Source organism: Gossypium arboreum, unplaced genomic scaffold (assembly GCF_025698485.1).
Source record: "Gossypium arboreum isolate Shixiya-1 unplaced genomic scaffold, ASM2569848v2 Contig00301, whole genome shotgun sequence".
Classification (NCBI taxonomy): Eukaryota; Viridiplantae; Streptophyta; class Magnoliopsida; order Malvales; family Malvaceae; genus Gossypium; species Gossypium arboreum.
In genome coordinates this window covers 1-12,500 of record NW_026440417.1, presented here as the reverse complement: position 1 = coordinate 12,500, position 12,500 = coordinate 1, and the positions used below count along the sequence as shown (strand labels likewise).

Genomic DNA, 12,500 nt, shown 5'->3' with positions numbered 1-12,500 from the left:
AGTGGATATAGTCACGATTCAATGGGTTAGATCCACTTACTTTTTCTTTTGTTGATTTCTAATCTTTACAATTTTTACAATGGATTTGATTGAATAATCTAATTCAAAATCAAAACAAAATAGAAATATATATTTGTCGCTTCAAGAGACGGCTTATCATTATTCATTATAATTTCAACTTTTTTAGAATTACTCTACTCTAACTCATTAGAATAATAACTTATTAGAGTTAAATTATACAATTTCTAATTCAATTATTATATATATACAGTTGGGTTTTTATTACCAATAAAAACAACATCCCTAGTATTCAATATGAATACTACCATTTCATAGGAGTTTTATGAAAAAAAAAAGTCAAAAGCCCCTTATCGGATTTGAACCGATGACTTACGCCTTACCATGGCGTTTCTACCACTGAGTTAAAAGGGCGGTTCGATTCAATTACTGAATGAATTAGTAGACGGATAAGATCTATTTATATATATATAAGTATATGCAGACTCATAGTGGCTAGTAGCTCAGGAATGAGAATTCTAATTTACTTAACGTGTAGAGGGTAAAATGGTTTTATTGGTATTGGGTTTGATAAATATCAATGCAATGAATTGTTTCAAGGCCAATCATAATTGGCTTATCAGAACAGAACGAAATTCATTTATTTGATTAATACAGGTACCTTAGCAATCGACATAGATCCAATCTATTTTATCGAAACATGATGAAGGGATTTGCTTTGTCCACTGAACCCAATTTTTAGTTTTAGAAAAACACACACACATAATTTTCGATAACTTGCTGCCTCTTCCAAAAATTCCTGATTTACTTTTTGTTAATTTACCGGCTTAGTGTGAGATAGAAACATGCCTGTCTCTGTCGTAATAATGAGTGAATCAATGAATGAAAGTGGAAAAATGAAGGTTAACTCCCTTTTTATGTTTATGTTAAACCAATCACTGATCTTATACTTTGTATTATTAATATAATCTAGTTTCTTTTTATAATATCTATTTATTTCTATTTTTATAATATCTATTTATTTCTAATAAATATTTATATAATAGATTGAATTTATCTAATTTATTTCTATATCGAATAGAGTGGCGATGAATGATTTACTGAGTATAAATCGTGAATCTAAAATGGAAAATCATAAAAGATGGAAAAGCTCTCGGCTCTAGTCATTCCATTATATTGACATTTAAAAACTGCTCATACTATGAGCATAGTATGGTCGCGGTCAGGCAAGTATGCCCCATCGTCTAGCGGTTCAGGACACTCTCTTCAAGGAGGCAGGGATTCGACTTCCCTGGGGTAGGGTACTACGAAAGGAAGTTGATCATGGATTATCAATAAACCTAGAATTGATTCTTCCTGGTCGATGCCCGAGCGGTTAATGGGGACGGACTGTAAATTCGTTATATATGTCTACGCTGGTTCAAATCCAGCTCGGCCCAATAATTCGCTGATCCGCCATAACCTAAAATGCCCATTTTTGTATTTTGTTTTCCTGAAAAGCCAAACAAAAATTAGGAAGAATAAAAAAGTCCAATTTTGTGATATATCCATCCCTACCGCTATTTGTTTTTATTTTGTTCTATTTATTTAGTTGTTCCATAAATTATGACCTTGATAACGCTCTAGATTCATATCAGATCATTAAATAGAAAGTTTAATGAAAAGAAAAGAGTAAAGTAAACAAAAAGAAGACTCTTTTTTGTTTTCATTTTCAAATTGATTATTGATCGATTTATTTGGCATAACGAAAGGATTCCTAGTAACTAGTAATCCGCGTCTCCACTCAAAGTGCATACCTGTATGGATATCAATATATTACTCGCGCCTTTGTTTGTTACAACCCGGCTTCGAATCTAAAATCTAAATAGAAATGGCTTGAATGAAATCATAAGACTATCTCTGTTGTACACTTTTCTTTATTTCTGGGATTGTAGTTCAATTGGTCAGAGCACTGCCCTGTCAAGGCGGAAGCTGTGGTTCGAGCCCCGTCAGTCCTGACGGATAAAATTTTAAAATACATCAATAGATCCTCCGTTTTCTGTCAAAGGATACAAATGACAGAATTTCATTCCCAACGATATCTTTATCTTTTTTTTATTTATTTTTCCTTTCTTTGTTGGGGTTTATTTGGAAACTATTTGTAAACGGTGAAAGTGGAAAAGCAGTCAGATGATACATCATCAGATGATTGTACAAGGAAGGCGGTAGATTATCGAAAAGAAAGGGTGGAAAAGAATATATATAAATAAAGGAATTCTTTTGATTGGACCAGGCATCACTTTTGTATTCGGTGGATAAAAGATCTTCCTATGTTATACTATTCAATTCTCGACGGTGAATCGATTTGATAGCCTAGATATTGTTATTCATGATATTGATCCGATTCGATGTCATTGAAATGTAAGTCATTGCATTGAATTTACAAGCGACAAATTTATCATCTCTATGGGATTAAATCCCGAGTTATTGCGAAGTAAAAAAAACAATGAAATTATGGAAGTAAATATTCTCGCATTTATTGCTACAGCGCTGTTCATTCTAGTTCCTACCGCTTTTTTACTTATAATATACGTAAAAACTGTCAGTCAAAGTGATTAATTTGAATGAAACTTGACTTTTTATCAAGGAGTTAAGAAAAAAAGGATTCAAATCTCACGTCTTAAATAAAATGAATGGACTAGAATCAGCAGTATCCTATAAAACTCGATAGTATGGTAGAAAAAAAATATGAATCTTTCTACCATACTATCTATATCTATTATTGTAATGAAAGATACAAGCTTAATATAGATGAATCCACAATATGTATCTTCATACATGTCGATATCAATTAAAGATATGTACTGTACATAGTATCTCAATTTTATTTTTCGCTTGATCTATTTTATTTGTGTTGATTTCAATTAATCTGAAATAATTGAAAGGCAAGTCTTACGATTTTATAATTCTTTCATTTCATGGATTTGATTTTTTGGTGGATACCGAGATTCCTATTAAAATAATCAGAAATGAAGGAAAATGGAATGGAATAGGTATATATTAATTAATTAATAAAAAAAAAAAAACCAAGTAATCTTTTTTTGAACATTCCAAAGAAGTAATTCGTTGAGCAACTGACAGATGATCCAAAGAGTTCTATGGTAACTTCTTCGTATTTCGTTTCGAAAAAAGGTATACCCTGCCGATTTTGAATTTAACTTCTTTGATCCATGATATGAAATGAGTCAATAAAGCATTTCATAAATGAAATTCAAATAAAACAGGGGTAAGTGTCTAATATGTGACTACACTAAGGCAAGATCTTATTAAAATGAAATTAAATAAAAAAGACTTTTTTTTCTTTGAACAGTAAAGAGGAGGGAAATAAAACAAGCAAATACAGAAAACAAAGGGGTTCCTTGTCCTCATTGTCCGTTCATAACTCTGGTAAGAGCTGGTTCATCAAAATAGAAAATTTAGGAAGAATTTTTTTATTGCTATCATCCGATCCTTTACTTTGAAATACGAACATGGGGATTATTGAAATGTTTATTTGATTTTGATTGAAAAGGTGTTATTCATAGAATACATTACTCCACTAGAATCCAAGAATTTCGAAATGAAGACTAATAAAATAGTTAAATAAAAAAGGCTTTGCAAAACGATCTAGAAAATAATTGATACGGTTTGATTCTCAACCCCAATTAGGAGTACCCTAGAGCCCACTTCTTCCCCATACTACGAGTGAAAGGGAAATGTAAAGACTACCACAAAGCAGCAAGCAAGACTTACTATATCCATGTGTATTATGTCCCCATCTCTATGAATATGAAACAAATATGAAGGAATTCAATTTTTCCATTATTGTTCACTAATAATAGTGTAATTACTGGCGCAGAGTCAAAAGAAAAGGAATTGTGACACGCCACCGTTGATGAATCACTTGATAAATCCGCTTATAACAAGCTCTTATATGATTTCGAGTAAAATCGAGAACCATTACACAAGCAAATGCGCAGTAACACTTTGGAAGTATCAAAAGAATGTTACTCACATGTATCAATAAGACTTATTCTTTCTTTGGTGTCCCTCATTGTAAAGCCAATTATCTATCCAATCTAATATTAATTGGATGCCTGAACACTCAGAGACTTTCATCCGTCTGTATACAAAGTATCTTCCAACCCTTCTACAACCATTCATTAGTTAATTAGACACCCTGTTATCCAATCTAATTCAAGACTCCTCTAGTAGCCACTCCATTAGTAAGGGGGCCTATATCAAGATTTACTGATTCCTTCCACTACTTTAGTTTTTCCTTGAATCCTAGACGTTAGGAGACGTTAGGATTTCGAGTTTTTTGTTGATCAGGCGACACCCGGATTTGAACTGGGAATAAGGGATTTGCAGTCCCCGCCTTACTGCTCGGCCATGTCGCCAAAGGTTACAAAAAAAAAGGAGAGTATCTTTTCTTTTCATTTTTAGATCGGATCCATACCTTCAATTATAGTATCTCAAGACACACAATATCTAAAAATCCTTTCTTTTCTATTGAAAAGAAAATGGATTCTCAGTTACAAAAGTAAAATTCAGGACAAATAAATTGGAACCATTAACTATTGACTGCAAATTTATGGACGATTCTTCTTCACTTGTCTTTTCTAATGGTATAAGAAAATAAACTGATACATAACTAAATTGATTTTTTTTTCAATAAAAAAAAACTTTCTTAATTTCAAGTATATTATAATAATATAACAGCAATTATCAGTCTATGTAAACCCCAGAGCATAAGTTGTTACACAGTTATAGTTATCTAATGAGGTATTTTATCTATCTATATGATGTCCATAGGGAATCAGCAAGAAATTATCGTGTTTCAATTTTTCATTGAATAGATTAAAATAAAAGAAAAAATAGAATTTTTGATAGAGCACGCCATGTCTTGTCTCCATTAGAGCGTTATAATGGAATAAAAGAAAGACATATATAAATAGAAATGCTATATCTGCACCTGTTTAATAAATAGAAGCCCCTTTTCGTACGCACTTCAATCATATTCTAAATATTCTACTAAAAATAAAAACTAAAAAGTGGGTAAAAACATCTATCTTCTGCGAATCGTTTTTTGAACAATGGAGTCCATGAAAAAATTAAGCGCTAGAAAAATCAACTCTCTCCCTATATATATATTTTATGATTATTTTGTCTTTATCTCAACGAACAGATCAAATCAGGAATTCCTTTCATTTTTCTGGTATTCAATCGGATTGGAATATGTAATATCATAATAATGGTAGAAATTGAATTATTTTTTTTATATTCTATACAAAACAAAACTCCATGCGCTAAATGGCATTTATCAATTCTTTTCTGTATCTGTTTGTTATAAATATAAATTAAAATTTGAGTATAATTTTTCTTCTTCCGTTCATACGCATTTCATATTTCATACATTCCACATATATTATATGGTATATGGAGTTAGATAAAATTTCATGATTCAGTAAACAGAATAGAAATTCAATTCCATCATTATTAGATCGATCTGTAGGATCTGATGAATGAAAAGAATGGGATTTTTGAGAAATGGGAACCAAAACGCCTCGGGAATCAGAAAATGGGAATCAATAATTGAATATGATCAATAATTAAACCATAGAGAAACCAATCAAGGAATATAACCACATCCATCAAACTTTATCAAACATCCCCAACAGACCATTGAACTGATTCACCACATCAAAATATTATCAGAGAGAGAATGCTTTCGTCTTTCCTGGACCGATAAGGAAAAAAAATTAACAAAAGAAATGCCATTTTGGAGTTTTATCAATAATTTCTGTAGGCGGGGATCCGGTATTTTCTGAATCCTTGTGTAAGGAATTACAAAAGAAATTCTTTCAGCAAAGATGTGAATTAGGAAGGATTGGTCGACGAAATATGAACCAGAGATTGAATCTTAATATACCTCAGAACAATACATTTTTTACCGCGAGATATATTGGCAGCTGCGGATCGTTTGATTGGAATGAAATTTGGAATGGGTACACTTGACGATATGAATCATTTGAAAATAAGCGTATTCGTTCTGTAGCGGATCTCTTACAAGATCAATTCGGATTGGCTCTGGTTCGTTTAGAAAATGTAGTTAGAGGAACTATATATGGAGCAATTAGGCATAAATTGATACCGACTCTCAGAATTTGGTAACTTGACTCCATTAACAACCACTTATGAATCCTTTTCGGATTACACCCATTGTCTCAAGTTTTGATCGAACAAATCCATTGACACAAATAGTGCATGGAGAGAAAATTGAGTTATTTGGGCCCCGGAGGATTGACCGCGAACTGCTAATTTTCGGATACGAGATATCCATCCTAGTCACTATGGACGCATTTGCCCAATTGACACGTCTGAAGGATCAATGTTGACTTATCGGATCCTTAGCAACCATGCCAGGATTGGTCATTGGGGGTCTCTAGAAAGTCCATTTTATAAAATCTTTGAGAGATCAAAAAGCACAGATGCTTTATTTATTCCTCAAGTCGAGATGAATATTATATGGTAGCGGCAGGAAATTCTTTTGGCCTTGAATCAGGTATTCAGGAAGAACAGGTTGTTCCGGCTCGATACCGCCAAGAATTCCTGACTATTGCATGGGAACAAGTTCATCTTCGAAGTATTTTTCCTTTCAATATTTTTCTATTGAGCTTCCTCATTCCTTTTATCGAGCATAATGACGCGAATCGGGCTTTAATGAGTTCTAATATGCAACGCCAAGCAGTTCCGCTTTCGTTCCGAGAAGTGCATTGTTGAATGGGTTGGAACGCCAAGTGGTTCTAGATTCAGGAGTTCCTGCTATAGCCGATCACGAGGGAAAGATCATTTCCACCGATACTGACAAGATTATTTTATCGGGCAATGGAGATGCTCTAGGCATTCCATTAGTTATGTATCAACGTTCCAACAAAAATACTTGTATGCATCAAACTGCCCGGTTCGGGGGTAAATGCATTTAAAAGGGTAAATTTTAGCGGACGGTGCCACGGTTGGTGGCGAACCTGCTTTGGGCAAAAACGTACTAGTAGCTTATATGCCAAGGGAAACAATTTTGAGGATGCGGTACTCATTAGCGAGCGTCTAGTATATGAAGATATTTATACTTTTTCACATACGAAAATATGAAATTCAGACTCATGACAAGCCAAGGTCCTGAAAGAATCACTAACGAAATACTGCACCTAGAAGCCCATTTACTCCGCAATTTAGACAAAATGGAATTGTGATGTTGGATCTGGGTGGAGACAGGCGATTTTAGTAGGTAAATTAACGCCTCAGGCGAAAGAATCATCGTATGCTCCAGAAGATAGATTATTACGGGCCATATTGGGATTCAGGTATCCACTTCAAAGGAAACCTGTCTAAAATTACCTATAGGTGGAGGGTCGAGTCATCGATGAGATGGGTCCAGAAAAAGGGGTTCTAGTTATAATCCGGAAACGATTCGTGTCTATATTTCACAGAAACGCGAAATCAAAGTAGGCGATAAAGTAGCCGGAAGGCATGGAAATAAAGGGATCATTTCAAAATTTTACCTAGACAGGATATGCCTTATTTGCAAGACGGAAGACCTGTTGATATGGTCTTCAACCCATTAGGAGTAACCTTCACGAATGAATGTAGGACAGCTATTTGAATGCTCGCTTGTTAGCAGGAGTCTACTAGATAGACATTATCGAATAGCACCATTTGATGAGAGATATGAACAGAGGCTTCGAGAAAACTAGTGTTTTCCGAATTATATCTGCCAGTAAGCAAACAGCGAATCCATGGGTATTTGAACCCGAATATCCAGGAAAAGCCGAATATTTGATGGAAGAACGGGAGGCCCTTTGAGCAACCTGTTATAATAGGAAAACTTATATCTTGAAATTAATTCATCAAGTTGATGATAAAATACATGGGCGTTCCAGTGGACATTATGCACTTGTTACACAACAACCACTTAGAGGAAGGTCCAAGCAAGGAGGACAACGGGTAGGAGAAATGGAGGTTTGGGCCTAGAGGGATTTGGTGTTGCTCATATTTTACAAGAAATGCTTACTTATAAATCTGATCATATTAGAGCTCGCCAAGAAGTACTTGGGACTACGATCATTGAGGAACAATACCTAAACCCGAAGATGCTCCAGAATCTTTCGATTGCTCGTCCGAGAATTACGATCTTTGGCTCTGGAACTGAATCATTTCTTGTATCTGAGAAGAACTTCCAGATTAATAGGAAGGAAGCTTAATCGGAATGAATCAGAATTTTTCTTCTATGATCGACCGATATAAACATCAACACCTGAATTGACTCAGCTTTCTCAACAAATAAGTGCTTGGGCCAAGAAAATCCTACCTAATGGAGAAACCGTTGAGAGGTGACAAACCCTATACTTTTCATTACAAAACCAATAAACCGGAAAAGGATGGATTATTTTGTGAAAGAATTTTTGACCTATAAAAGTGGAATTTGCGTGTGGAAATTATCGAGTAATTGGAAATCAAAAGGAGGGCCCTAAATTTGTGAACAATGTGAGTTGAATTTGTTGATTCTCGGATACGAAGATATCAAATGGGATACATAAGGCTGGTATGTCCAGTAACTCATGTATGGTATTTGAAACGTCTTCCTAGTTATATCGCCAATCTTTAGACAAAACTCTTAAAGAATTAGAGGGTCTAGTATACTGCGATGTGATTTGATCGAAATTATTATTTTACAGATTAGAATGAGAAACTGTCATCCCATTCAATCGAATTGGGATGCCCTGGATCTGACATGTCTCTTGGGAAGAGTAACATGAAGCTCAGAATTATGGGCGTATTCAATACTCCCAAATAAAAGGGAATTGGTCTATGGTCGAGTCAGTAAAAATAAATAACTAGGAATTTTGAGTTGTACCGTGAAAAAAGACTTCTTTTGTGGAATTAACTGTCTCATTTCTTTTAGTTCTTTAGAAAGAAATGAAATTATGTTCAAGGAAACAAATATGTCATGGTTGCAGGAGTCATACATCGCATATAGGCTTAGGCTTTAAGTTAAGGGCATCGTGTAATCGTCGAGGTACCGCAGGACCTAAGAGATCGAATGGAAGGGTAATAGACAAGTAAATCCTTATGACACTCCTTTAATTTAAGAGGATTCAGCATTCGAGGGAAGTAGACTACTAAGAATTTCACATTTCATTTATGTCCTAATTTTGAATTGAATAAAGAATTAAGAAAATCTAAATCAATAAAAGAAGAATCAATCAATGAAATGTTTCTTGAACTTGAGTAAAGAGTAGACCTTTTGGGGGTTCTAGAATTTGAAAGCGAGAACCTTTACTTTATCTTTATTGGTGTAACTATTGAGCCGGATGAGAGGAAACTCATGTCCGATTTTGAGGGGGATCCTGCAGGCCCTATCCTAATTTTTCTTTTGCTAGGCCCATCGCTAAAAAACCTACTTTCTTACGATTACGAGGTTCATTCGAATATGAAATTCAATCCTGGAAATACAGTATCCTACTTTTTTACTACCCAAGGTTTCGATACATTTCGAAGTCGCGAAATTTCTACCGAGCAGGTGCTATTCGAGAACAATTAGCTGATCTAGATTTGCGAATTTTATCGATTATTCGGTGGTAGAATGGAAAGAATTAGAGAAGAAGGCCTCACGGGTAATGAATGGGAAGATCGAAAATTGGAAGAAGAAAGGATTTTTGGTTAGACGCATGGAATTGGCTAAGCATTTTATTCGAACAAATATAGAACCAGAATGGATGGTTTTATGTCTATTACCGTTTCCTCCCGAGTTGAGACCGATCATTCAGATAGATGGGGTAAACTAATGAGTTCGATATTAATGAACTCTATAGAAGAGTTATCTATCGAAATAATACTCACCGATCTATTAACAACAAGTAGATCTACGCCAGGGAATTAGTAATGTGTCAGAAAATTGGTACAAGAAGCCGTGGATACACTTCTTGATAATGGAATCCGCGGACAACCAATGAGGGACGGTCATAATAAGGTTTACAAGTCGTTTTCAGATGTAATTGAAGGCAAGAGGAAGATTTCGCGAGACTTTGCTTGGCAAACGAGTCGATTATTCGGGACGTTCTGTCATTGTTGTTGGCCCTCACTTTCATTACATCGCTGTGGATTGCCTCGCGAAATAGCAATAGAGCTTTTCCAGACATTTGTAATTCGCGGTCTAATTAGACAACATCTTGCTCCGAACATAGGAGTTGCTAAGAGTAAAATTCGGAAAAATATTGTATGGGAAATACTGCAAGAAGTTATGCGGGGACATCCTGTATTGTTGAATAGAGCGCCTACTCTGCATAGATTATACAGGCATTCCAACCTATTTTAGTGGAAGGACGCGCTATTTGTTTACATCCATTAGTTTGTAAGGGATTCAATGCAGACTTTGATGGGGATCAAATGGCAGTTCATGTACTTTTATCTTTAGAGGCGCAAGGAGGCTCGTTTACTTATGTTTTCTCATATGAATCTTTGTCTCCAGCTATTGGGGATCCCATTTCCGCACCCTATCAAGATATGCTTATTGGGCTCATGTATTAACGAGTGGGAATCGTCGAGGTATTTGTGCGAATAGGTATAATCCATGGAATCGAAAAAGCTATCAAAATGAAAGAATTGACGATAATAACTATAAGTCTACAAGAGCTTTTTTGTAATTCCTATGATGCGATTGGAGCTTATAGGCAGAAAAGAATCAATTTAGATAGTCCTTTGTGGCTCCGGTGGCGACTAGAGCAATGCGTTATTGCTTCAAGAGAAGCTCCCATCGAAGTTCACTATGAATCTTCGGGTACCTATCATGAGATTTATGGACATTATCTAATAGTAAGAAGTTTAAAAAAAATTTTGTATATACATTCGAACCACTGTTGGTCATATTTCTTTACCGAGAAATCGAAGAAGCTATACAAGGGTTTTTTCGGCCTACTATATGATACCCAATCATATGGTATCTAAGCTAAAAAATTCTATGACACCAATATGAATTCGGGTCTCTCCGGTTCAACTAGGACCCCAGTTCCTGACCCGACTTTCTACCAAAATCAAGATCGAGAAAAGGAAGTTTTCCAATCATTGACTCAAACCCATTGGCGAAGTCCACTCAGCGGAATAAGGGGGTATTTATGGCAGAACGGGCCAATCTGGTATTTCACAATAAAGTGATAGATGGAACTGCCATTAAACGACTTATTAGCAGATTAATAGATCACTTCGGAATGGCATATACATCACACATCCTGGATCAAGTAAAAGCTCTGGGTTTCCAGCAAGCCACTGCTACATCCATTTCATTAGGAATTGATGATCTTTTAACGATACCTTCTAAGGGATGGCTAGTCCAAGATGCTGAACAACAAAGTTTGATTTTGGAAAAACACCATCATTTTGGGAATGTACACGCGGTAGAAAAATTACGCCAATCAATTGAGATATGGTATGCTACAAGTGAATATTTGCGACAAGAAATGAATCCTAATTTTAGGATGACTGACCCGTTTAACCCAGTCCATATAATGTCTTTTTCAGGAGCTAGAGGAAATGCATCTCAAGTGCACCAATTAGTAGGTATGAGAGGATTAATGTCGGATCCCCAAGGACAAATGATCGATTTACCCATTCAAAGCAATTTACGCGAAGGACTGTCTTTAACAGAATATATCATTTCTTGCTACGGAGCCCGAAAAGGGGTTGTGGATACCGCCGTACGAACATCAGATGCTGGATATCTTACGCGCAGACTTGTTGAAGTAGTTCAACACATTGTTGTACGTAGAACAGATTGTGGCACCACCCGAGGGATTTCTGTGAGTCCTCAAAAGAGGACGCTTCCGGAAAGAATTTTTATCCAAACATTAATTGGTCGTATTAGCGGACGATATATATATGGGTCCGCGGTGCATTGCCATTCGAAATCAAGATATTGGGCTTGGGCTTGTCGATCGATTCAGAGCCTTTCGAACACAACCAATATCTATTCGAACTCCCTTTACTTGTAGGAGTACATCTTGGATTTGTCGATTATGTTATGGTCGGAGCCCCACTCATGGTGACCTGGTTGAATTGGGAGAAGCTGTAGGTATTATTGGGGGCAATCCATTGGAGAACCGGGAACGCAACTAACATTAAGAACTTTTCATACCGGCGGAGTATTTACAGGGGGTACTGCAGAACATGTCCGAGCCCCTTTTAATGGAAAAATAAAATTCAATGAGGATTTGGTTCATCCTACACGCACACGTCACGGGCATCCTGCTTTTTTATGTTATCGGGACTTGTATGTAATTATTGAGAGTGAAGATATTATACATAAGGTGACTATTCCACCAAAAAGTTTTTTTAGTTCAAAACGATCAATATGTAGAATCAGAACAAGTGATTGCTGAGATTCGCGCGGGAACATACACTTTAAATTTGAA

General features: G+C 35.6%; 3 pseudogenes; all 3 read left to right on the top strand.

The window, feature by feature from the left end:
• Window positions 1-1,250: 1,250 nt before the first annotated feature.
• On the top strand, window positions 1,251-8,297 carry LOC128288837 (DNA-directed RNA polymerase subunit beta-like; annotated as a pseudogene).
• A 26-nt stretch (window positions 8,298-8,323) lies between these two features.
• On the top strand, window positions 8,324-11,040 carry LOC128288832 (DNA-directed RNA polymerase subunit beta'-like; annotated as a pseudogene).
• On the top strand, window positions 11,019-12,489 carry LOC128288833 (DNA-directed RNA polymerase subunit beta''-like; annotated as a pseudogene).
• The last annotated feature ends 11 nt before the right edge of the window (window positions 12,490-12,500 follow it).